General features: G+C 38.5%; 1 protein-coding gene and 1 pseudogene across 8 annotated transcripts in view; both read right to left on the bottom strand.

Moving 5' to 3' along the window:
• RSRC1 (arginine and serine rich coiled-coil 1) overlaps positions 1-24,889 on the bottom strand; it is a 438,867-nt gene that overhangs the window by 26,022 nt on the left and 387,956 nt on the right. The gene's annotated exons all lie outside the window — the stretch shown is intronic.
• Positions 22,535-23,020, bottom strand: LOC107970828 (small ribosomal subunit protein eS12-like; annotated as a pseudogene).

The following is a 24,889-nucleotide window of genomic DNA, read 5'->3' as shown; positions in this document are numbered from 1 at the left end:
ATTTGAAATTTATTTTTTAGCTTATAATCTTTACAGAAGGTGTTTCCTCCATCTAGAATGCTCTTTGGGTGGCAAGTCCCTCCTTGTTATTCAGATTTTAGCTTAAATGTCAGCTCCTTAGGGAGACCTTCCCAGAGCACTCAGTCTGAACTAGCCACTGGTCCCTTTCTAGCACAAGAGATAGTAAAGAAAACACTGGTCACTCTCTAATACGAGAGAGTAGAGAAACCGCTGGTCACTCTAATGTAAGAGAGTAAAGAAACCAGTTACTTGTGAGGCTATTACAGAAGTCCGGGCAAGAAATGGTGAACACCCAGACCAGGGTTAGCACAGGAGATAGACATATTTGGGATGTAGAATTAACAAAAATTTGTGGAAGGTAAAAGAATTATGAAAATAAAGGCTGATTTCCAACTTTCTGGATCAAGCAACCAGATAAATGATGGTTCATTCATTACAATGAGAAAGACCTGAATGGGTGTAGTTGAGTTCAGTTTTGAAGATGATTAATTCGAGATGACTATATGTTAAAATAAAAAAAAAGTCTTCAAGTCTGGAGTTCAGAAGAGAGAGCCTGTACTTCAGATAAAAATTTGGAAGTAATAAGTATACATATTCACACTAGTGAAAAATGATAAATTCACCTGAGATAGAAAAGAAAAAGACTGAGTTCCTGTAAACAACACTTGGAAATCAAGAAGAAAAGGAGACAGAATGGTCACGCTGGTAGAAAAACCAGATTCAGTACTATGTTATATAAACTGAAAAAGAGGGTGTTTCCAGAAGAATAATGTGGTCGGTTGAGTTAAATGCTGCTCAGAGTTTGCATGTGATTAGAAAAATTATACTAGATTTGGAAAATTAGAGAGTATTGGTGATTTTGACAAAAGCAGTTTTAATGGAATGACGTTAAGTAAAATTGGAGAGGGATGGTGGTTAAATGAAGACTTCTGTTTCCCAGATTATGGAGGATATGGATATATGATAAATTAAATGATACTTCTACTGGTACTTCTAAATGATACTTCCATAACAAGAATATTAAATATTTTTAAAAATCAAATTAAATGTATTGCTGGATCACAGGAAGTTAAAAAAAAATCTATGACCCAAAATGAAGAGTTATAGTAGTCCTTTAACCCATAAAGAAATTGAATCATTTCACACAAAAAAAAATCTTTTATAAACACCATACTCAGAAGATTTACAGAAAAGTTCTATCAAACGTTCAAGGAAAAAATAATTTTGATGTTACACAAACTGACTTCCTAATTCATTTTACTAGGCTAGCACAATCTTGCTTTTTAAAACCCAGTTAAGAACAGTACCAAAAAAGGTCACAGAAGCAAATCATGAATGCAGATGCAAAAAGGGTATGGGAGTAAAACAAACAAACAAACAAACAAACAAACAAAAATATATATATATATACACACACACACACACTTACGTACATATGCATAATTTATATAAAAATAAATGAAATCAAATGGTATAAAAGTAGATAATACACCATAACCATGTTTGGTTTATTCTAGGACCTCAAATTTAGTTTAACACAGAAGATATATTAATATAATTAATAACATTTTGGGATTAAAAGAGAAAAATTAAACTAAAAAAACTAAAGTCAGCTGGGTGTGATGGCCCATGCCTATAATCCTCACTTTGGGAAGCAGAGGCAGGAGGACTTCCTGAGTCCAGGATTTCAAGACCAACCTGGTCAGACCCTGTCTCAACAACAACAAAAAAAACCAAAAAACAAACAAACAAACAAAAAAAATTAGCTGGGTGTTGTGGTATACACCTATAGTTTCAGCACTTTGGGAAGATGAGGTGGATCACTTGTGTCCAGGAGTTCAAAACTTCAGCGAGCCATGATCATGCCACTGCACTCTACCTGGGGCAACATAGCAAGACCCTGTGTCTAAAAAAAAAAAAAGTCTAACAAAACTTACTATTTACTTGAGGTTGAAACAAAATAAAAAAGGAAGGAAACATCTCTGATCTGAAGCAAAGGGAATCCACCAAAACAAACATCACCCCCTATAAAAAAGATAAAGCAAGTATCATACTTGTTAAATATTAAAAAGCAATACCTTAATGATCACAAACAGGATGACGATACTAGCTATCACCATTTCTATTAGGTACTGGTTAGTGGGGGTTGCAGTCAGTGCAGTGAGAAAAGAAAAAGAAAGAAATGATATAACAAGTGGAAAGAGACAAAAAGATAAGATGATTGTATTTATAGAAAACCCAAAAGTATTTACAGATAATTTGTTAGGTACAAAATCAATACTCAAGAATCAACTTCATTTCTATATAGCAGCCCTGAACAGAAAATGTAATTGTAAAATGACAACAATATTAATAGCAAAAAATATAAGGCAACTAGGAATAAATCCAACAAATGGAGGGAGGAGCCAAGATGGCCGAATAGGAACAGCTCTGGTCTATGGCTCCCAGCGTGAGCGACGCAGAAGACGGGTGATATCTGCATTTCCATCTGAGGTACCGGGTTCATCTCACTAGGGAGTGCCAGACAGTGGGCATAGGTCAGTGGGTGTGCGCACCGTGTGCGAGCCAAAGCAGGGCGAGGCACTGCCTCACTTGGGAAGCACAAGGGGTCAGGGAGTTCCCTTTCCTAGTCAAAGAAAGGGGTGACAGACGGCACCTGGAAAATCGGGTCACTCCCACCCGAATACTGCACTTTTCCGACGGGCTTAAAAAACAGCGCACCAGGAGATTATATCCCGCACCTGGCTCGGAGGGTCCTACGCCCACGGAGTCTCGCTGATTGCTAGCACAGCAGTCTGAGATCAAACTGCAAGGTGGCAGCGAGGCTGGGGGAGGGGCGCCCGCCATTGCCCAGGCTTGCTTAGGTAAACAAAGCAGCCGGGAAGCTCGAACTGGGTGGAGCCCACCACAGCTCAAGGAGGCCTGCCTGCCTCTGTAGGCTCCACCTCTGGGGGCAGGGCACAGACAAACAAAAAGACAGCAGTAACCTCTGCAGACTTAAATGTCCCTGTCTGACAGCTTTGAAGAGAGCAGTGGTTCTCCCAGCACCCAGCTGGAGATCTGAGAACGGGCAGACTGCCTCCTCAAGTGGGTCCCTGACCCCTGACCCCCGAGCAGCCTAACTGGGAGGCACCCCCCAGCAGGGGCAGACTGACACCTCACACGGCCGGGTACTCCAACAGACCTGCAGCTGAGGGTCCTGTCTGTTAGAAGGAAAACTAACAAACAGAAAGGACATCCACACCAAAAACCCATCTGTACATCACCATCATCAAAGACCAAAAGTAGATAAAACCACAAAGATGGGGAAAAAACAGAGCAGAAAAACTGGAAGCTCTAAAAAGCGAGCGCCTCTCCTCCTCCAAAGGAACGCAGTTCCTCACCAGCAATGGAACAAAGCTGGATGGAGAATGACTTTGACGAGCTGAGAGAAGAAGGCTTCAGACGATCAAATTACTCCAAGCTATGGGAGGACATTTAAACCAAAGGCAAAGAAGCTGAAAACTTTGAAAAAAATTTAGAAGAATGTATAACTAGAATAATCAATACAGAGAAGTGCTTAAAGGAGCTCATGGAGCTGAAAACCAAGGCTCGAGAACTACCTGAAGAATGCAGAAGCCTCAGGAGCCGATGTGATCAACTGGAAGAAAGGGTATCAGCGATGGAAGATGAAATGAATGAAATGAAATGAGAAGGGAAGTTTAGAGAAAAAATAATAAAAAGAAACGAGCAAAGCCTCCAAGAAATATGGGACTATGTGAAAAGACCAAATCTACGTCTGATTGGTGTACCTGAAAGTGACGGGGAGAATGGAACCAAGTTGGAAAACACTCTGCAGGATATTATCCGGGAGAACTTCCCCAATCTAGCAAGGCAGGCCAACATTCAGATTCAGGAAATACAGAGAAACCACAAAGATACTCCTCGAGAAGAGCAACTCCAAGACACATAATTGTCAGATTCACCAAAGTTGAAATGAAGGAAAAAATGTTAAGGGCAGCCAGAGAGAAAGGTCGGGTTACCCTCAAAGGGAAGCCCATCAGACTAACAGCAGATCTCTCGGCAGAAACGCTACAAGCCAGAAGAGAGTGGGGGCCAATATTCAACATTCTTAAAGAAAAGAATTTTCAACCCAGAATTTCATATCCAGCCAAATCATAAGCTTCATAAGTGAAGGAGAAATAAAATACTTTACAGACAAGCACATGCTGAGAGATTTTGTCACCACCAGGCCTGCCCTAAAAGAGCTCCTGAAGGAAGTGCTAAACATGGAAAGGAACAACCAATATCAGCCGCTGCAAAATCATGCCAAAATATAAAGACCATCGAGACTAGGAAGAAACTGCATCAACTAACGAGCAAAATAACCAGCTAACATCATAATGACAGGATCAAATTCACACATAACAACATTAACTTTAAATGTAAATGGACTAACTGCTCCAATTAAAAGACACAGACTGACAAATTGGATAAAGAGTCAAGACCCATCAGTGTGCTGTATTCAGGAAACCCATCTCAAGTGCAGAGACACACATAGGCTCAAAATAAAAGGATGGAGGAAGATCTACCAAGCAAATGGAAAACAAAAAAAGGTAGGGGTTGCAATCCTAGTCTCTGATAAAACAGACTTTAAACCAACAAAGATCAAAAGAGACAAAGAAGGCCATTACATAATGGTAAAGGGACCAATTAAACAAGAAGAGCTAACTATCCTAAATATATATGCACCCAATATAGGAGCACCCAGATTCATAAAGCAAGTCCTGAGTGACCTACAAAGAGACTTAGACTCCCACACATTAATAATGGGAGACTTTAACACCCCACTGTCAACATCAGACAGATCAACGAGACAGAGAGTCAACAAGGATACCGAGGAATTGAACTCAGCTCTGCACCAAGCGGACGTAATAGACATCTACAGAACTCTCCATCCCAAATCAACAGAATATACATTTTCTTCAGCACCACACCACACCTATTCCAATATTGACTACATACTTGGAAGTAAAGCTCTCCTCAGCAAACGTAAAAGAACAGAAATTATAACAAACTATCTCTCAGACCACAGTGCAATCAAACTAGAACTCAGGATTAAGAATCTCACTCAAAACCGCTCAACGACATGGAAACTGAACAAACTGCTCCTGAATGACTACTGGGTACATAACGAAATGAAGGCAGAAATAAAGATGTTCTTTGAAATCAACGAGAACAAAGACACAACATACCACAATCTCTGGGACGCATTCAAAGCAGTGTGTAGAGGGAAATTTATAGCACTAAATGCCCACAAGAGAAAGCAGGAAAGATCCAAAATTGACACCCTAACATCACAATTAAAAGAACTAGAAAAGCAAGAGCAAACACATTCAAAAGCTAGCAGAAGGCAAGAAATAACTAAAATCAGAGCAGAACTGAAGGAAATAGAGACACAGAAAACCCTTCAAAAAATTAATGAATCCAGAAGCTGGTTTTCTGAAAGGATCAACAAAATTGATAGACCGCTAGCAAGACTAATAAAGAAAAAAAGAGAGAAGAATCAAATAGACGTAATAAAAAATGATAAAGGGGATATCACCACCGATCCCACAGAAATACAAACTACCATCAGAGAATACTACCAACACCTCTATGCAAATAAACTAGAAAATCTAGAAGAAATGGATAAATTCCTCGACACATACACTCTCCCAAGACTAAACCAGGAAGAAGTTGAATCTCTGAATAGACCAATAACAGGAGCTGAAATTGTGGCAATAATCAATAGCTTACCAACCAAAGAGTCCAGGACCAGAAGGATTCACAGCCAGATGAATTCTACCAGAGGTACAACGAGGAACAGGTACCATTCCTTCTGAAACTATTCCAATCAATAGAAAAAGAGGGAATCCTCCCTAACTCATTTTATGAGGCCAGCATCATCCTGATACCAAAGCCGGGCAGAGACACAATCAAAAAAGAGAATTTTAGGCCAATATCCTTGATGAACATTGATGCAAAAATCCTCAATAAAATACTGGCAAACCAAATCCAGCAGCACATCAAAAAGCTTATCCACCATGATCAAGTGGGCTTCATCCCTGAGATGCAAGGCTGGTTCAATATATGCAAATCAAGAAATGTAATCCAGCATATAAACAGAACCAAAGACAAAAACCACATGATTATCTCAATAGATGCAGAAAAGGCCTTTGACAAAATTCAACAACGCTTCATGCTAAAAACTCTCAATAAATTGGGTATTGATGGGACGTATTTCAAAATAATAAGAGCTATCTATGACAAACCCACAGCCAATATCATACTGAATGGGCAAAAACTGGAAGCATTCCCTTTGAAAACTGGCACAAGACAGGGATGCCCTCTCTCACCATTCCTATTCAACATAGCGTTGGAAGTGCTGGCCAGGGCAATTAGGTAGGAGAAGGAAATAAAGGGTATTCAATTAGGAAAAGAGGAAGTCAAATTGTCCCTGTTTGCAGACGACATGATTGTTTATCTAGAAAACCCCATCGTCTCAGCCCAAAATCTCCTTAAGCTGATAAGCAACTTCAGCAAAGTCTCAGGATACAAAATCAATGTACAAAAATCACAAGCATTCTTACACACCAACAACAGACAAACAGAGAGCCAAATCATGAGTGAACTCCCATTCACAATTGCTTCAAAGAGAATAAAATACCTAGGAATCCAACTTACAAGGGATGTGAAGGACCTCTTCAAGGAGAACTACAAACCACTGCTCAATGAAATAAAAGAGGATACAAAGAAATGGAAGAATATTCCATGCTCATGGGTAGGAAGAATCAATATCGTGAAAATGGCCATACTGCCCAAGGTAATTTACAGATTCAATGCCATCCCCATCAAGCTACCAATGACTTTCTTCACAGAATTGGAAAAAACTACTTTAAAGTTTATATGGAACCAAAAAAGAGCCCACATCGCCAAGTCAATCCTAAGCCAAAAGAACAAAGCTAGAGGCATCACACTACCTGACTTCAAACTATACTACAAGGCTACAGTAAACAAAACAGCATGGTACTGGTACCAAAACAGAGATATAGATCAATGGAACAGAACAGAGCCCTCAGAAATAACGCCGCATATCTACAACTATCTGATCTTTGACAAACCTGAGAAAAACAAGCAATGGGGAAAGGATTCCCTATTTAATAAATGTTGCTGGGAAAACTGGCTAGCCATATGTAGAAAGCGGAAACTGGATCCCTTCCTTACACCTTATACAAAAATCAATTCAAGATGGATTAAAGACTTAAACGTTAGACCTAAAACCATAAAAACCCTAGAAGAAAACCTAGGCATTACCATTCAGGACATAGGCATGGGCAAGGACTTCATGTCTAAAACACCAAAAGCAATGGCAACAAAAGCCAAAATTGACAAACGGGATCTAATTAAAGAGCTTCTGCACAGCAAAAGAAACTACCATCAGAGTGAACAGGCAACCTACAAAATGGGAGAAAATTTTTGCAACTTACTCATCTGACAAAGGGCTAATATCCAGAATCTACAATGAACTCCAACAAATTTACAAGAAAAAAACAACCCCATCAAAAAGTGGGCAAAGGACATGAACAGACACTTCTCAAAAGAAGACATTTATGCAGCCAAAAAACACATGCAAAAATGCTCACCATCACTGGCCATCAGAGAAATGCAAATCAAAACCACAATGAGATACCATCTCACACCAGTTAGAATGGCAATCATTAAAAAGTTAGGAAACAACAGGTGCTGGAGAGGATGTGGAGAAATAGGAACACTTTTACACTGTTGGTGGGACTGTAAACTAGTTCAACCATGGTGGAAGTCAGTGTGGCGATTCCTCTGGGATCTAGAACTAGAAATACCATTTGACCCAGCCATCCTATTACTGGGTATATACCCAAAGGACTATAAATCATGCTGCTATAAAGACACATGCACACGTATGTTTATTGCGGCACTATTCACAATAGCAAAGACTTGGAACCAACCCAAATGTCCAACAATGATAGACTGGAGTAAGAAAATGTGGCACATATACACCATGGAATACTATGCAACCATAAACAATGATGAGTTCATGTCCTTTGTAGGGACATGGATGAAATTGGAAAACATCATTCTCAGTAAACTATCGCAAGAACGAAAAACCAAACACCACATATGCTCACTCGTAGGTGGGAATTGAACAATGAGAACACATGGACACAGAGAACACATGGACACAGGAAGGGGAACATCACACTCTGGGGACTGCTATGGGGTAGGGGGAGGGGGGAGGGATAGCATTGGGAGATATACCTACTGCTAGATGACGAGTTAGTGGGTGCAGCACACCAGCATGGCACATGTATACATATGTAACTAACCTGCATATTGTGCACATGTACCCTAAAACTTAAGGTATAATAAAAAAAAAAATCCAACAAATGAGGTGCCAATTCTTTAGGGAGTAAATTGTAAAAGTTTATTAACAGATACTAAAGAAAGCCTAAATAAATATGCAGAGCTATACCATGCTCCAGGATAAAAATACTCAATGTCATAAAGACATTATTCTCACCAAATAAATCTATGGAGTCAATGTAATTTCAATAAAACTCTCACCATTGTAGTTGGTCAATTTATTTACTTAATCTATTTAATGAAACCTGAAAAACTCATTCATATGGAAGAACAAAGATTAAAAATAACCAATTATTCATATAGAAGAAAAATCAAGTGTGGGATTTGTCTTACTAGATATGAAGACTTAATAATCAATTCCAATACAGTTAGAAAGGATGAATAAAACCTACTATCTGATAGCACAACAGGCTAACTATAGTCAATAACTTAATTGTACATTTAAAAATAGCTTAAAAAGTACAAATGGATTGTTTGTAACACATAGGATAAATGCTTGAGGGGATGAGTACCCCATTTTCTGTGATGTGATTATTATGCATTGCATGCCTGTATCAGAACATTTCATGTACCCCATAAATGTATACACCTACTACATACCATGAAAATTAAACATTAAAAAAAAATTCCAGGTGGATTAAGAATTTAAGTGGGAAAATCTTTGGAGCATATGATTATGACCTTGACTTAGGGAAGAATTTTCTGATACAGGACATAAAAAATATAAAACATAAAAGGACTAATAAATTTGAATACATAAAAATTAAGACATACTAAGAGAAGATATCTGTAATACATATTAATTTACAAAGAACTAATAAAAGATAAACCAATAGAAACATGTAATTAAAAACCTGAATAAACATGTCACAGATAAAGGAATACCAATGACCAATACATACATGAGAAGACGCTCAAGCCCATTAGTAATCTTGGAAATGACCTTGCAAATCAAAATCAGATAACATTTTATAGTCATCACACTATGGCAATGAAATCATACACTGGCAACAATCAAAATGTCTGGAAAGATCAAGCATGGCAAGGATGTGGAGCAATCAGAAATGTTATGCAATAGTTAGGGGAGTGAAGACTGGCATCAATCACTTTGGAAACAATGTGGCACTATATGGTTGAACTGAAGATGTGTGTACTTTATACCTCAGCAATTCTACTCCTAGGCATATATGCACCCTGGAGAAATACTTGCACATGTGTACCAGGAGAGAGGTATAAGAATGTTTATGTTTTAATAGCAAAAAATCTGAAATAACCAAACGTGCATCAACAAGAGAATCAGTAAGTTTTGGTACAGTCTAAAAATAGAATATTATACAACAGTGAAAATGAATAAACTACAACTATAGACAGTACTATCACTATGGTATACCATAATGTTGAACAGAAAAAGAAAGCAAGTCATAAAAATTTATATACTATTTTTTACTTTGTAAAATACAACATCTTGTAATTTTTTAATTTGTAAAATATTAATATAATATCTTGTAAGAGATGGGGCCTTGCTATGTTGCCCAGGCTGGCCTTGAACCTCTGGGCTCAAGTGATCCTCCCACCTCAGCTTACTTAAATTTGTAAAATTAGAAATATAACATTCCCAAAAGTAAATGTTATATTATTGGTAATATACACAGATGTGGTGAAAGCATAGAGAGAAGCAAGAGAAGAATATGCATAAAATTCAGAATAGAAAAGATTGAAGAATTCAGCAGAAGAGTTTTCATTTTTCTGTATCTCAAGTTGGAAGTTGTGTGCAGGTGTCTATATTACTGTTATTCTTTATGCCCTTTACATATCTTCTAAAGAGGCTTTTGAATGTATGTCATACTTAATAAAAACAGTTAAAAACTGAATGAGGTCAACAAGTGGGTCTAAGACTACTGGAATAATCCACATGCAAAAATAATAGGGTTGGATCTTTCACATCCTACACAAAAATGAACTCAAAATGGATCACAGATCTAAATATAAAACCTAAAACTATACAACTCTGAGAAGAAATGACAGTAGTAAATCTTTGTGATCTTAGGTTAGGCAAAGCCCTCTTAAATATCACGCCATAAGCTGATGTAACAAAAAATAAACAGATAAACTGAACTTCATCAAAGTTAAAAACATTCGTGCCTCAAAGAATACAATCAAGAAAGTAAAAAAGACAACCAACAGAATAGGAGAAAATATCTGCAAATCAGGGAGCAGAGGTGGGAGGATTGCTTGAGCCCAGGGGTTCAAGGTCAGCCTGGGCAACAGAGCAAGACCTCATCTCTCAAGAGATATTATTGTACATCCTTCTTGTGATGACGTGAGATGATAAAATGCCTACGTGATGAGATACTACAAAAGTTGATCTGATAATTGAGATGGCAACGAAGTGACTAATGAGCGGTAGTGTATACAATGTGAATACACTGGACAAAGAGATGGTTCATGTGTGATGGTGTGAGATTTCATCACGCTACTCAGCACAATTTAAAACTTATGAATTGTTTATTTCTGGAATTTTTCACTTCATATTTTTGGACTACAGTTCACTGTAACTGAAACCACAGAAAGAGAAACCACAGATAAGGGGGGGCGACTACATATGCATTTAAAAAAAAAAGAGAGAAAAACAAGGTGACACTCATTAGGTACGACATGTATGACACAGACTTTAGTTATATATTGTGGATAGTTAAGAAAGAAAAATCGGGGCTAGGAAATAGATATAGAGAGAGGGTAGAGACACAAATGTGACATACAGAGACACACACACAAAAGGGATGAAACAACAGGAGGGAGAAATAAGAAGAAAAAAAGAGAAACATAGGAAAAGGAAAACGAATAACAGAAATAGGAAGATCTTTGGTTTTGTGACTGGGTGCCAGACAACTGATCATCATAGCCTTCAAATTGGCTACAGTTCTTAGAAGCAAATTCCAAACCATTTAAACTATCCTCATTGAAAGACTAAATTTTTTTTAAAGCAAAACCAAAACCCACAAAAATCCCTAGATTATTATTATTTATAAAATTTAATTTTTTTTTGTAGACAGACTCTCTCTCATTCTATTATCTAGGCTAGAGTGCAGTGGCATGATCATAGCTCACTGCAGCCTTGATCTCCTGGGCTCTAGGGATTCTCCCATCTGAGCCTCCTGAGTAGCTAGGATTGCAGGCGTGTGCCCCCATGCTGGGCTACTTTTAATTTTTTTAGTTGAAATGGGGTCTCACTATGTTACCTAGGCTGGTCTCAAACTCCTGAGTTCAAGCATTCCTCCTGCCTCAGCCTCCCAAAGTGCTGGGATTATAAGAGTGAGCCATCATACCTGGCCAATGCCCTGGATTAAAAACTGGTACATTATTCGAATTCTTATTAAAAGGTTTTGGTGAAAATTTGGACACTCAAGCATTCTTGTATTTTTTTAAACAATAAAGAATAATCCTAATCCTGTTATATAAAACAAGAATTGTCACATTTTATTTCATACATAAGACAGGCCATCAACTTTCAAGATGCTGCTACTCAGGCTTTTTTTCAGAACAACATTTATAATATCACCTATAAAAACCTGCCCTGTGAGCCCTGAACAATTTTTTAAAATACTGATATATAATAGTTGTACATATTTTGGGGTACCTGTGCTATTTTGATACATGTATACAATGTATAATTATCAAATTAGGGTAACTGCAATATTTATCACCTCAAACATTTTTCTTTGTGTTGGGAACATTAGAATTCTTCTCTTCTAGCTATTCTGAAATATATAATAAATATTATAGTTAATTATAGTTTCCCTACTGTACTATCAAATACTAAAACTTATTTCTTCCATCTGTTATTTTTGTACTCTTTAACCAACTTCTCTTCATCCTCCACTGTTCTCAGCCTCTGGTAACCATGATTCTACTTTCTACCTCCATGAGATCTACTCTTTTAGCTCCCACATGTGATTGACAACATGATATTTGTCTTTCTGTGTTTGGCTTATTTTATTTAACTTAATGACCTCCAGTTCCATCCATGTTGCTGCAGATAACAGGATTTCACTCTTTTATTTGTGGCTGAATAATATTCCATTGTGTATATATACAACACATTTTAAAAATCCATTCATCCATTAATGGCACTTTGGTTGACTCCATATCTTTGCCACTAGGACTAGTGCTGCAATAAACACAAGGGTGCAGATATTTTTTCCATAAACTGTTTCCTTTATTTGGGATATATATATAAAATAAACATATACATATATAAAATATATATAAATATATACATATATAAAATATATACACACACACACCAGTGGGATTCCTGGATCATATGGTAGTTCTACTTTTAGTTTTTTAAGGAACCTCCATACTGGTTTCCATAGTGGCTATATACTTTACATTCCCACCAACAGTGTATGTGGGTTTCCTTTTGTCCACATCCTTGCCAGCAACCACTAATTTTTGTCTTTTCAGTAACAGCCATTTTAACCGAGGTGAGATGATATCTCACTGTGGTTTTAATTTGCACTTCCCTGATAATTAGTGATGGTGAGCATTTTTTCATATACTGTTGGCCGTTTATATGTCGTCTTCTTTTCAGGAACGTCTATTCTGGTGTTTTGCTTGTTTTTCCTTTTTAAGTTACATGCTTTGAAAAAGGCTGTACAATAAGAGCCTCTAAATACCCACCTCCCTCCTTTTTAAATTTATTATAATAATTATTATTTTTTCGCTACAATGACCATGCTGGCCTCAAATTCCTGGCTCCATGTGACACATACTCCCATCTCGGCCTCTCAAAACACTGAGATTACAGGCATAAGCCTGGCCTTTTAGCTGATTTTCAATGGAATTATTATTATTATTATGTGTTATTGAGTTAAACATTTGAGTTCCTTACATATTTTGGTTATTAATCCCTTCTCAGATGGATAGTTTACAAATATTTTCTGCCATTCTGTAAGCTTGTCTTTCACTTGGTTGATTGTTTCCTTTGCTGAGCACAAGCTTTATAGGTTGATGCAATCCCATTTGTCTATTTTTGCTTCTGTTGTCTGTGTTTTTGAGGCCTTACCCAAAAAATCCTTGCCCACATCGTTGTCCTGTAGTATTTCCCCAGTAGCGCTAACAAATTTCTTTGGGATTTTTATTTGCTTTTTAAAGAAATGTTTGTAAATCTGTGCATGATAAAACCTCTATGCTTGGTGCACATCATTTTCCTACATGGATCACTTGGTTTCAGCCATGTTAAATTTCATTCAGTTTTCAATTATTTGAAAAACCATATTCTCTTGATTACAGGTTTCACAAATGCTGTTCCCTTTACTTGGAACATTCCTATCCTTTCTCCCTTTCATCTAATTCTTATTCTTAACCCTCAGTTTACAATCTACTTTCTTCCTTGAACCTATATAAGTCTGACTAGAAACCTTCTATGAACTTCTATAGCATGCAAAACTTCCTTTCAGGTTCTTCCTTCAGCTTGGAATACCTATTATCTAGTTTTTCAAAATGAATTTTACTTCTGCAAAATTCAGCTCAAATGCCACTCCTTGTGAAACCTTCCCAAAGCTCTACTGAGCATTTATTCTCCTTACATTATAGTTTTACAGAGTTTCTCACCCACTAGATGATATAATACAGAAGAGCTCTTACATGTACTCCCACAGTATTCAGCCCACAGTGGGGAATCAGTAAATATAAACTGGCTCAGTGAATGAACTTGATGAAATTAATCCTAGGGTGAAAGAAAGCTGGCCTGAGTTAGAGCCCTGCTTATACCAAGAGAGGGCTAATCTAGGAACACCTCCAGGGTGACAGGTGCTTCCAACTAGGTGAAAGGATCACAATTATAAGCAGTATGAATCCCACAGAAGACTACTTCATAAAAAAGTGCTGCAGTACCTATGAAAGTCATAAATAAAAGAGTACACTATAAAAAAACTGGCAGTGACCTGGTAATAGATTTTGACTGAATTGATTATTCACTTACAGTACTCAACATAGTCCTGCAAATGCATCAACTGTGTAATGAACAACTATTAAGTTTATTGATTTTCTGATTTCCATTGATAAAAGGCCAAAGCTACACATAAATATTTGTGTTAGTAATACACAAGAACTAACAACTTTGACAAATGAAACCTCAAAAGCCTAAACAGTCCAAGTTAATAAAAATTTGAAGGCCAAACGTCAGATCTAAAGGAAATACCTAACAAATGAATCTAATACACTTAATAACTAGTGAAGACAGTCTTGATCATCTCTTTCCTCTCATAGACTTTAAAAGGTTTCCTTTATCCTACCGTTGAGATTATTTCATAATAGGTATGCTTTCCATATCCTTCAATAATCAAGATTTTGTATTTATATAGCCTCCAGCTAACATTTGGATACACTTGCCAAAGTGCTTTCATATAGTTAATTCTTATAAAATCCCTGTGAGATAAGCATTGTTTTCTTCATTTTTACTTCAAGAACTGAAGTTCAGTGAGGTTAAATGATATGACCAAAGGCCACTCAGTAAGTAGTAAGTAGACCACTCAGTACCCAGTGAGTAGAAAGACCAGTGTGTAAATCTAGGTCATACAATTTAAAAAGTAATATGAAACAGCAAAGGAACATTTTATCCTACTCTTAACAAATTTTCACTGCATATTACCTTAAATTCATTGGCTATACCATTAAAATATTTTCATAGTAGCCTGATCTGATCATGGCAGATGGGAAGCAGGACTAGACTGCAGCTCCGACCTGGATGGACAGAGCAGCATCACAGAGGCTTGCATTGTGAATTTTAGCTCCAGAATGACTGCAAGAACAAACCAGCAATCCCGAGAGGACCCACAGAGCTAATGAAGGAAGCTGACTGCTCCTGCAGGACCTGGGAGACATCCCAAATACTGTGAGTGCCCCAACTGTGGAAGTGAGAATGGGACAGCCTCCTCTCCTGAACACACACCCCCACTGGAGAAACTGAAGGTCTGTTTGTGGGAGAAGTTTCTGACCTCACCTGGAGCTGAGTCAATTTAGAGAGCTGAGTGAAATACAGGGGTAGAAGAAGCAGCAGAAAGGCCCTGGGAGTTCACTGGGTGCCCAAGGACATTCCTGCCTGACACCACAGGAATCCACCAGGACGGTGTCCAGAGGAGCTGGGGGGGAAAACACCACAGGGAGAAGGAAATTTCCAGCTGAACTCTGTAACAATTTGAATGGGATGGGAAGCCTCCTGGCCAGAACTCAGCGGAGGGCACAAATCCCGTGTGCAGACTCCACAGGTGGGGGAAGAACCAAGCCCTTTTCTGGGAGACGGGTAGTCTGGGGCAAGTTCTCAAGCCTGGCTCTCCCAACACCTGGAAACAGACTCAGGGCTGTTGTGTGGGCACGGTGGGAGTGAGACCAGCCCTTCGGTTTGCATGGTAGCTGGATGAGGCCTGTGACTGCCGCCCTCCCCTACTTCCGTAACAACCTGCATGACTCAGCAGAGGCAGCTATAATCCTCCTAGGTACTCAACTTCATTGACCTGGGAACTTCACCCCCATCTTCAACAGCAGGTGCAGCAAGACCCGCCCAAAGAGAGTCTGAGCTCAGACATGCCTAGCCCTGCCCCCACCTGATGGTCCTTCCCTACCCACTTTGGTAGCTGAAGACAAAGGGCATATAATCTTGGGAGTTCTAGGGCCCCGCCCACCACTGGTTCCTCTCCATACTACCACAGCTGATGCTCTCTGGAAAGTGCCACCTCCCAGCAGAAGGCCAACCTTCACAGAAATGGAACATGAAACCACCAAAGCTAAGAACCCTCACGGAGTCCACTGCACTCCCCAAATACCTCCACTGGAACAGATGCTGGTATCCACAGCTGAGGGACCCATAGATGATTTACATCATAGGACTCTGTGCAGACAGCCCCCAGTACCACCCTGGAGCTGGGTAGACTTGCTGAGGGGCTAGACCCAGAAGAGAGACAACAATCACTGCAGCTTGGCTCACAGGAAGCCAAGTCCATAGAAAAAGGGGGAGAGTACTACATCTAGGAACACCCCATGGAATAAAAGAATCTCAACAACAGCCTTCAGCCCTAGACCTTCCCTCTGACAGAGCTGGTTTTCTGGTTCCCTCTCTAACCAAATGAGAATGAACCAGAAAACCAACTCAGGTAATATGACAAAACAAGGCTCTTTGACAACCCCCAAAAATCACACTACTTTACCAGCAATGGATCCAAACCAAAAAGAAATCCCTGAAATCATTTTTACCTTAACAAGAATTCAGGAGGTTAGTTATTAAGCTAATCAGGGAGGTACCAGAGAAAGGCAAACCCAATGCAAGGAAATCCAAAGAACAATATAAGAAACGAAGGGAGAAATATTAAAGGAAATAGCTTAAAGAGAAAACAATAAAAAATTCAGGAAACTTGGGACACACTTATAGAAATGCAAAATGCTCTGGAAATTCTCAGCAGTAGAATTGAACAAGGAGAAGAAAGAAATTCAGAGCTCAAAGACAAGGTCTTTAAATTAACCCAATACAACAAAGACAATAAAAAAGAATAAGAAAAAAGAACAAAGCCTCCAAGAAGTCTAGGATTATTTTAAATGACGAAACCTAAGAATAATTGGTGTTCCTGAGGAAGAAGAGAATTCTAAAAGCTTGGAAAACATATTTGGGGGAATAATTGAGGAAAACTTCCCCAGCCTTGCTAGAGAACTAGACATGCAAATACAAGAAGCACAAAGAACACCCAGGAAATTCACTGCAAAAAGATCATCACCTAGGCACATTGTCATCAGGTTATCCAAAGTTAAGATGAAGGAAAGAATCTTAAGAGCTGTGAGACAGAAGTACCAGGTAACCTATAAAGGAAAACCTATCAGATTAACAGCAGATTTATCAGCAGAAACCCTACAAACTAGCAGAGATTGGGGCCGTATCTTCAGCCTCCTCAAACAAAACAATTATTAGCCAAGAATTTTGTATCTAGCAAAACTAAGCCTCATATATGAAGGAAAGATACAGTCTTTTTCAGTCAAAAATGCTGGAAGAATTCGCCATTAGCCACCACTGCAAGAACTGCTAAAAGGAACTCTAAATCTTGAAATGAATCCTGGAAATACATCAAAACAAAACCTCTCTAAAGCATAAAGCACACAGGATCTATAACACAAAAATACAAGTTAAAAAGCAAAAACAAAACAAAAAACAAAATACACAGGCAGCAAATAGCACAATGAATGCAACTGTACCTCACATCTCAATACTAACATTGAATGTAAATGGCCTAAATGCTCCACTTAGAAGATACAGAACCGCAGAATGGATAAGAACTTACCAATCAACTATTTGCTGCCTTCAGGAGACTTACCTAACACATAAGGACTCACACAAATTTAAAGTAAAGGGGCAGAAAAGGCATTTCATGCAAATGGACACCAACAGTGAGCAGGGGTAGCTATTCTTATATCAGACAAAAGAAACTTTAAAGCAACAGCAGTTAAAAAAAGACGAAGAGGGACATTATATAACGACAAAAGGCCTTGTCCAACAGGAAGATATCACATATATGCACCTAAAACTGGAGCTCCCAAATTTATAAAACAATTACTAATAGATCTAAGAAATGAGATAGACAGCAACACAATAATAGTAGGGGACTTCAATACTCCACTGACAGCATTAGACAGGTCATCAAGACAGAAAGTCAACAAAGAAACAATGGATTTAAACTATACCTTGGAACAAATGGACTTAGCAGATATATACGGAACATTTCAACCAACAACCCCAGAATACACATTCTATTCAACAGCTCATGGAACTTTCTCCAAGATAGACCATAAGATAGGCCATAAAATGAAGCTTGATACATTTAAGAAAACTGAAATTTTATCAAGCATTCTCTCAGATCACACTGGAATAAAACTGGAAATTAATTCCAAAAGGAAGCTTCAAAACCATGAAAATACATGGAAATTAAATAACCTGCTCCTGAATGAGCATTGGGTCTAAAATGAAATCAAGATAGGAATTTAAAAATTCTTCGAACTGAATGACAGTAATGACACAATCAATCAAAACCTCTGGGCTACAGCAAAGGCAGTGCTAAGAGGAAAGTTCATAGCCCTAAACACCTACATCAAAAAGACTGACAGAGCACAAACTGACATTCTAAGGTCACACCTCAAGGAACTAGAGAAACAAGAAAAAAACAAACCCAAATCCAGCAGAAGAAAGGACATAACCAAGATCAGAGCAGAACTAGATGAAATTGAAACAAAAAAATACAAAAGATAAACAAAACAAAAAGCTGGTTCTTTGAAAGATAAATAAAATTGATAGATAATTAACAAGATTAAACAAGAAAAGAGAGGAAATCCAAATAACCTCATTAAGAAATGAAACAGGAGATATTAAACTCACACCAGTGAATGATCTTTTGTAGATCATTCAAGGCTACTATGAACACCTTTATGTACATAAACTAGAAAACCTAGAAGAGATGGATAAATTCCTGGAAAAATACAACCCTCCTAGCTTAAATAAGCAAGAATTAGATATCCTGAACAGACCAATAATGAGCAGTGTGATTGAAATGGTAATTAAAAAATTATCAACAAAAAAAAGCCCAGGACCAGAAGGACTCAGCAGAATTCTACCGATATTCAAAGAATTGGTACCAATCCTTTTGACACTATTCCTCAAGACAGAGAAAGTAGGAACCCTCCCCAATTCATTCTATGAAGCCAGCATCACCCTAATACCAAAACCAGGAAAGGACATAACCAAAAAAAGAACACTACAGACCGATATCCTTGATGAACATAGATGCTAAAATCCTTAACAAAATACCAGCTCACTGAATCCAACAACATTTTGAAAAGATAACCCACCATGATGAAGTAGGTTTCATATGAGGGATGCAGGGATAATTTAACACATGCAAGTCAATAAATGTCATACACCACATAAGCATAATTAAAAACAAAAATCACATGATCATCTCAATAGATGCAGAAAAAGCATTCAACAAAATCCAGCATCGCTTTATGATTAAAACTCTCAGCAAAATCGGCATACAAGGGACATACCTCAATGTAATAAAAGCCATTTATGACAAACTCACAGCCAACATAATACTGAATGGGGAAGAGTTGAAAGCATTCCCTCTGAGAGCTGGAACGAGAAAAGGATGCCCACTCTCACCACTCCTCTTCAACATAGTACTGGAAGTCATAGCCAGAGCAATCAGACAAGAAAAGGAAATAAAGGGCATCCAAATAGGTAAAGAGGGAATCAAACTGTCACCGTTTGCTGACAATATGATCAATTACCTTGAAAACCCTAAAGACTCCTCCAGAAAGCTCCTAGAACTGATAAAATAATTCAGCAAATTAACGTATACAGATCAGTAGCTTTTCTATACACTAACAGCGACCAACTGGAGAATCAAATCGAGAACTCAGCCCCTTTTACAATAGCTGAAAAATAAATAAAATACTTAGGAATATACCTAATGAAGGAGCTGAAAGACCTCTACAAGGAAAACTACAAAACACTGCTGAAAGAAATCATAGATGACACAAACAAATGGAAACACATCCCATACTCATGGATGGGTGGAATCAATATTGTGAAAATGACCATACTGCCAAAAGCAATCTACAAATTCAGTGCAATCCCCATCCAAATACCACCATCATTCTTCACAGAATTAGAAAAAAAAACTCTGTTTTTTTGTTTTTGAGACAGTCTCGCTGTGTCGCCCAGGCTGGAGTGCAGTGGCACAATCTCGGCTCACTGCAAGCTCCACCTCCCGGGTTCACACCATTCTCCTGCCTCAGCCTCCCGAGTAGCTGGGATTACAGGCATGTGCCACCATGCCTGGCTAATTTTTTGTATTTTTAGTAGAGACAGGATTTCACTATGCTAGCCAAGATGGTCTCAATCTCCCGACCTCATGACCGGTCCGCCTCGGCTTCCCAAAGTGCTGGGATTACAGGTGTGAGCCACCGCGCCCAGCCAGAAAAAAACAATTCTAAAATTCATATGGAACCAAAAATGAGCCTGCATAGCCAATGCAAGATTAAGCAAAAAGAACAAATCTGGAAGCATCACACGGCCTGATTTCAAACTATACTATAAGGCCACAGTCACCAAAACAGTGTGGTACTGGTATAAAAATAGGCACATAGACTAATGGAACAGAATAGAGAACACGGAAATAAACCCAAATACTTCCAGCCAACTGATCTTCGACAAAGCAAACAAAAACGTAAAGTAGGGAAAGGACACCCTTTTCAATAAATGGTGATGGGATAATTGGCTAGCCACATGTAGGAGAATGAAACTGAATCCTCATCTCTCACCTTGTACAAAAATCAACTCAAGATGGATTAAGGTCTTAAATCTAAGACCTGAAACTATAAAAATTCTAGAAGATAACATTGTAAAAACCCTTCTAGACGTTGGTTTAGGCAAGGATGTCACAACCAAGAACCCAAAAGCAAATGCAATAAAAACAAAGATAAATAGTTGGGACTTAATTAAACTAAAGAGCTTTTCCATGGCAAAAGGAACAGTCAGCAGAGTAAACAGACAACCCACAGGGTGGGAGAAAATATTCACGATCTACACATCTGACAAAGGACTAATATCCAAAATCTACAAATAACTCAAATCAGTAAGAAAACAAAACAAAACAAAACAATGCCATCAAAAAGTGGACTAAGGACATGAATAGACAATTCTCAAAAGAAGATATACGAATGGCCAACAGATAAATGAAAAAATGCTCAACATCACCAATGATCAGGGAAATGCAAATCCAAACCACAGTGCAACACTACTTTACTCCTGCAAGAACGGCCATAAAAAAAAAAAAAAAAAGATGTTGGCATGGATGCGATGATCAGGGAACACTTCTACACTGCTGGTGGGAATGTAAACTAATACAGGTGCTATGGAAAACAGCATGGAGATTCCTTAAAGAACTAAAGGTAGAACTACCATTTGATCCAGCAATCCCACTACTGGGTATCTATCTACCCAAAGGAAAAGAAGTCATTATATGAAAAAGATACTTGCACACTCATGTTTATAGCAGCACAATTCATAAGTGCAAATTGTGAAACCAACCCAAATGCCCATCAATCAACAAGTGGATAAAGAAACTGTGAGAGATGTGTGTGTATATATACACACACATGATGGAATACTACTCAGCCATAAAAAGGAATTAATTAACAGCATTTGTAGCAACCTGGATGATACTGGAGACTATTATTCTAAGTGAAGTAACCCAGGAATGGAAAACCAAACATTGTATCTTCTCACTGATATGTGGGAGCTAAGCTGTGAAGACACAAAGGCATAAGAATGATACAATGGGCTGGGCGTGGTGGCTCACACCTGTAATCCCAGCACTTTGGGAGGCTGAGGCAGGCGGATCACGAGGTCAAGAGATCGAGGTCATCCTGGCCAACATAGTGAAACCACATCTCTACTAAAAATACAAAAATTAGCTAGGCATGGTGGCACGCGCCTGTAGTCCCAGCTACTCGGGAGGCTGAGGCAAGAGAATTGCTTGAACCCGGGGGGCAGAGGTTGCAGTGAGCCGAGATTGCGCCACTGCACTCCAACCTGGGCGGCTGAATGAGACTCCATCTCAAAAAAAAAAAAATGATACAATGGACTGTGGGGACTTGGGGGGAAGAGTGGGAAGGGTGCAAGGGATAAAAGACTACAAATGTGGTGCAGTGTATACTGCTCGGGTGATGGGTGCACCAAAATCTCACAAATCACCACTGAAGAACTTACTCATGTAACGAAATACCACCTGTACCCCAATAACTTATGGAAAAAAAAGTAGGTACACTCCTAATGGTGGTTGCCAGGGGCTAGGGGGGAGGGGGAAGGGGGAGTTATAGTTTAATGGGTATAGAGTTTCAGTTTTGCAAGATGAAAAAGTTCTGGAGATCTGTTGTACAACAGTGTGAATATACATAACACTACTGAACTGTATACTTAAAATGGTTAAGACGGTAAGATTTCTTATGTATTATTTTACCACAATTAAAAAATTTTAAATTAAAAATTTTTTCATAGTATATATTCTATTTTATATTCTGCTTTTCATTTCTACTTAAACCCTCTCTCTTTTTTTCCACGAGCCAAATTTTTTATTTGCTTATTTTTTTGTATCTGAAGTACTCTTCAATGACATCCTTGGCCTGAGATTCTTTGCCATAGTCCTTAACTACTACACAATTGCAACCAATGACTTTATAGGGTTTTCCCTCTCTGAGGCCTATCTCTTCCCCTAGTTTCTTACGGTCATCAACCTTACTTAGGTAGATTTGGTGTTCAGCACAAAGGGCCACCAACATGACATACACAGGCTCATCACAGACCAAAGCTGGATGCAAACATGTAAAGATGGGCTTGGAACTTGTCTAAGGCTTTGGCAGCTTTGCAAATTCCACATGCTAAGCCATCATGGATGAGGGCAGTCTTCAGCATGTTTTGTAAAACAGTGTTCATGTCCATAATGCCACAAGGCCAACTCTGGGAAAGGGTGGTAAATTTTCAGAAGACTCAGGCTATCTCAGTGAATGCTGTCTTTCCATGGGTCCCTATTACTCTTTTACTATAATGAAGGTCTATTCCAGTGGTTCTCGAAGTGTGCTCTCCAGACCAATTGTATTGGCATCACCTGGGTGTACTTCTTAGCACTGCAATCCTTAGTCCCTATCTCAGACCCCCTGAATCAGAAACTCTGGGAGTGGAACAATCAGTCTCCAGGTGATTTTGAGGCACACTAAAGCTTGAAAACCACTAGTCTATCCTGTGTAAACAGAAATCCGATCTCCCAAGTATGCAAAAATATGACAAATACATAAAATCAAAATTCAGTTATTCAGAGGAAGAGTAACTATTCATAGAGTAAATTTTGTGCCCCAATTGCACCGCTAGATATATTTTATAAAGAATGTAATACTAATTTTTAATATGCAGGGCAAAAAAAGCTAGGCAAGAGTAGTAGAGGGGCACAAATACCACAAAAGAAGAGATCATTCCCCAATAATTTCTCTTTTATGTACACTTGTACCTATATAACATATGTGTGTATGTATATATAGATATATAATTATATTTCACATTATATTTGTAATTGTATTTTGGTATTAGAATTACTTTCTTATTTAAGCCAGGCGTCAGCAAACTTTTGCCGTAAAGGGCAAGACAGTAAGTATTTTAGGCTTTGTAGGCCATAAGTCTCTGTCACAACTATTCAATTCTGCTGTTGCAGCACAAACGCAGCCATTGACAATATGTAAACAAATGAGAGTGGCTTTTGTTTCAACAGTACTTTATAAAACTTGGTGGTGGGCTGGATTTGGCTGATTGGTCTTAGTTTGCTGACCTCTGACTTAAGCTGTCACTAAAACACATTTCAATTACTTAAGTTTTCTGAGTGACTGTGGGCAGTGTGTGCATAATCAGAAACTAAATGCTGCATAAACAATTCACAGTGGAGGCCGGGCGTGGTTGCTCATGCCTGTAATCCCAGCACTTTGGGAGGCTGAGGTGGGTGGATCACTTGAGGTCAGGAGTTCGAGACCAGCCTGGACAACATGGTGAAACCCTGTCTCTACCAAAAAGTACAAAAATTAGCCAGGCATGATGGCACATGCCTGTAGTCCTAGCTACTCAGCAGGCTGAGGTGGGAGAATTGCTTGAACCCAGGAGGTGGAGTTGCAGTGAGCCAAGATCGCGCCACTCTACTCCAGCCTGGGTGACAGAGTGAGACACTGTCAAAACAAACAAACAAACAAACAAAAAACCCCAAAAACAAAAACAAAAAACAATTCATATTGGAGATCTTGCTTTATATGAAGAAAATTATGTAATGTGCAAAAATGTGTTGGTCAATAACAGGCTGCATATAAAATACACAATGGTGGTTCCACAAGATTATAATAATGGGGTTGAAAATTCCTATTGCCCAGTGATGTCATAGCTACCCTAACATTGTGGCACAACACATAACTCATGCATCTGTGGTGATGCTTTATAAGACAAAGCAGCGCTGCCAGTCTTATAAAACTATAGCACATACAATTATGTAGAGCACATAATACTTGATGATAAATGACTATGTTACTGGTTTATGTGTTTACTATACTATATTTTTTATCATAACAGCCTCAGGCAGGGCCTTTCGGAGGTATTCTAGAAGAAGATATCATTACCATAAGAGACGACAGCTCCATGCATGTTATTGCCCCTAAACACCTTCTGGTGGTACAAGATATAGAGGTGGAAGACGTTGATATTGACAATTCTGACCCTGTGAAAGCTTAGGCTAACGTATGTGTTTGAGTCCTAGTTTTAACGAAAAAGTTTTAAAGTTAAAACAGTTAAAAAAACTGCAAATAGAGGAAATGCTTAAAG

Source organism: Pan troglodytes, chromosome 2 (genome assembly GCF_028858775.2).
Source record: "Pan troglodytes isolate AG18354 chromosome 2, NHGRI_mPanTro3-v2.0_pri, whole genome shotgun sequence".
Lineage (NCBI taxonomy): Eukaryota > Metazoa > Chordata > Mammalia > Primates > Hominidae > Pan > Pan troglodytes.
This window is presented reverse-complemented; position numbering and strand designations above follow the sequence as displayed.